Source organism: Ursus maritimus, unplaced genomic scaffold, assembly GCF_017311325.1.
Source record: "Ursus maritimus isolate PB19 unplaced genomic scaffold, ASM1731132v1 scaffold_6, whole genome shotgun sequence".
In the NCBI taxonomy this organism is placed as follows: Eukaryota; Metazoa; Chordata; class Mammalia; order Carnivora; family Ursidae; genus Ursus; species Ursus maritimus.
This window is the reverse complement of record NW_024426774.1, coordinates 83,495,691-83,499,214: the sequence shown is the minus strand read 5'-3', so window position 1 is coordinate 83,499,214 and position 3,524 is coordinate 83,495,691. Positions and strand designations below refer to the sequence as shown.

At 40.4% G+C, this 3,524-nt stretch overlaps 1 pseudogene; it reads left to right on the top strand.

Moving 5' to 3' along the window:
• Window positions 1–1,269, top strand: part of LOC121101074 — a 10,794-nt pseudogene extending 9,525 nt beyond the window's left edge.
• Window positions 1,270–3,524: the final 2,255 nt, after the last annotated feature.

The following is a 3,524-nucleotide window of genomic DNA, read 5'->3' as shown; positions in this document are numbered from 1 at the left end:
AATGGGCAGAAGATATGAACAGACACTTTTCCAATGAAGACATACAAATGGCTAACAGACAGATGAAAAATACAAAATCATTAGCCATCAAGGAAATTCAAATCAAAACCACACCGAGATACCACCACGCCAGTTAGAATGGCAAAATAGAGAAGGCAAGAAACAATTGTTGGAGAGGATGTGGAGAAAGGGGATCCCTCCTACATTGTTGGTGGGAATGCAAAGTTGGTACAGCCACTCCTGAGAACAGTGTGGAGGTCCCTTAAAAGTTAAATTGAGCTACCCTATGATCCAGCCATTGCACTACCGGTGTTTACCCCAAAGATACAGATGGGTGAAGAGAAGGCCATATGCACCCCAATGTTCATAGCAGCAATGTCCACAATAGCTAAATCGCGGGAAGGCCGAGATGCCGTCTCAACAGATGACTGGATTAGAAGTTGTGGTCCATATATCAATGGAATATTACTCAGCAATCAGAAAGAACGAGAACGAGTTCTCAACATTTGCTACAACATGGACGGCACTGGAGGAGATAATGCTAAGTGAAATAAGTCAAGCAGAGAAAGACAACTATCATATGATTTCTCTCATCTATGGAACATAAGAACTAGAATGATCAGTAGGGGAAGAAAGGGATAAAGAAAGGGGGGGTAATCAGAAGGGGGAATGAAACATGAGAGACTATGGACTATGAGAAACAAACTGAGGGCTACAGAGGGGAGGGGGGTGGGGGAATGGGATAGGCCGGTGATGGGTAGTAAGGAGGGCATGTATTGCATGGTGCACTGGGTGTTATACGCAACTAATGAATCATCGAGCCTTACATCGAAAACCGGGGATGTAGTGTATGGTGACTAACATAATATAATAAAAAATCATTGTAAAAAAAAATAGAAAGGGATGTGTGCCGGCGTCCAAGAGAAGGCTGTGGTGGAAACTGCACAACTGTGCTGGACCTCCAGAGCCACATTCTCTCTTTTCCTGAGGAAAGGCTCCCATTTACGCATGAACGTGCTGGCTGTGGTGAAACATGTGCAATGGAACAAAGTCTCACTAGGCATACTGTTGCACGTGACCTGATGAGAAGAAACTGAATCTCGAAGTAAAACCATCTCATGAAGAATGGAGCTTGGCCCCTGGTCTCAGTGGATAGATTCCTCCTAAAGGAAACGAGAACAAGGCTTATCTGCACCTAAAGATGGACAGTCAGGGAACTGTACTGAAGACAAAGTGCCCCCAACAGGTGCAATACTTACCTTCAACTAAACACCAGATTGCTCGATTCAAAGGACTACAGAGCAGCCACCTCGGTTATTATCTCTCAGAAGCACATTTTTCTTTTTAAAATCACTGATGCACAGCAAAAAAAAGAAAGTATTCAAATAAAAATAAATGTGGCAGCATTACAAAAAGAATAGCCATTTATTAAAAAAACAGTAACGATTCTTTCCCTTATTAGAGGCTGTTGGGCTGTGACTAAGGCATAGTTGGGATCCACTCTCTGCCTCTCCAGGGTAGGTCATTGTATCTGGGGAATAAAAACCTGGGGATGGATATGGTTTTCTTTTTCTTTCCATCCCAATGAGTATACTGGTTAAGTGAGTCGACAGCTTGTATATTATTTACAAATGGATTTACACAAATATTACAAATGTATATTACAATGGAAATTACATTACAAATGGAAATATTTACGAGTATATTACAAATGGAAATACACAAGGCTTATTGGTTTTTTAAAAAGATTTTATTTATTTACTTGAGAGAGAGAGAGCAAGAGAGAGAGCATAATCAAGCAGGGGGAGAGGAAGAGGGGGAAACAGACTCCCCACTGAGCAGGGAGCCCCAATGCAGGACTCGATCTCAGGACTCTGAGATCATGACCTGAGCCAAAGGCAGATGCTTAACCAACTGAGCCACCCAAGCATCCCACAAGGTTTATTGTTCTTGTCGTTATTGGCATTGGGGATGTAGCTTCACTGAGGCTTCAACTCCTTCTCATTCTGTCCTCTGGTATTACCGGGTTGCCATATGGCTCTTCTGGCAGTCAAGTGGTGTTCCATGAGCTGATTCAATCTGCAGATCTGTTTCTAGCTTATCCAAACATCTTAAAATCAGATTTCACATGAAAATTCGGATTTCCTTCGAAAGTTGAAAAGCCAGCCTGGCTGATAGTTGGTTCCCACAGGAATATGCCAGGCCTGGATGAATGATCACTGCTTCCTTTACGTGTGGAGCCATAGACCTGAGGGACCGGTCTGGCGTTCCTGAGACCAAGGGCAAGTGTCACCTTGCATTTACTTCTGAATATTTACTTTGCCTTTTTCAGAATGAGGGTTAGGAGAAGAATAAAGTAGTTATTGAATTAATACCTCTATCAAAAGTGGGAAAATAAAGGATAGACAGAGAGGGTCAATTGTTTCACCATTTCTGTCTCCCTGATTGGATTATCTGCCTGGAGCCTATACACACTTAAGTTTGTGACCTCTAGTATACCTGCATGTGATTTTGAATAAGTATGCATTTGTGTATATATGTGTGTTGGGGGCTTCATTAGCTAAATTCTGTACAGTGGCCATTGAATTAATGAGATACTATGCACTTTGTTAGGAACCAAATTTACATAAGTGAGGGAGACATGATATTATTATAAAGGAGTGCATAGTTCAGGCAACTACAGTGGAAGTCCATAATAATTGTTTCCTAATTAATTTTACATTCTTTAAAATGTACTTCCTCTTATTGTGTGTTGCATGATAATCCCTTGAGCCAGAGTTGAATTCCCCATGTCATTAGTTTATACTTTAGTTTATACTAGTCTTTAGATAGCAGCTAAAATAAAAACTCACATATTTCAAAGATCCTCTCCATTTAAGTCTGCAAACAAATTTATCAAAACTTATTGATAGTGTACAGTGAAAAAAATGTGATAACTGATTTGTTGAGAAGGATAAGATTATTTCTATGAAGCAAAAAGTAATTCCTGGCAAGAATTATAGAGTGCACCTAGACAAAAGGAAAATATCCTTCAAAGAAAAATAAAACAATTCATCTGTCATTACTTGAACACCAGTCGAATCTATGAATGGATTTATAATACTGTCTGAGAGAGAAAGTAAAAAAAATTAAAAACAAACATCTATAATTTCAGGCAGGCGCCATCACTAACTTTAACAATTTCATTGTGCACACTGGGGTTCACAAAATGATGGTGTCTGATTCCTAATCCATCCACCAGAAGGCCCACTGGAGGGAAGTCAATTCATAAGTCATAATGGCAGCGGCTTTAGCTGATACCCTTAGAATTTAAAGCCATAAGTCCTTGCCCTGTTGAGAGTTTGATAATCCTCCAGGTGGCTGTAGGGTGGTTGATGCCCTTCACAGAGTGAAGCTAAAGAAAAATCCTGTGGCTTGATTTGTAAACTAGGTGTAAGGCAACAAGGGTGGAAGTTTGATAAAATCTAGGAAATCCATCAGAAATATGCCTTCCCCACAGCACAGCTATATCCTTGTTTCTTTCT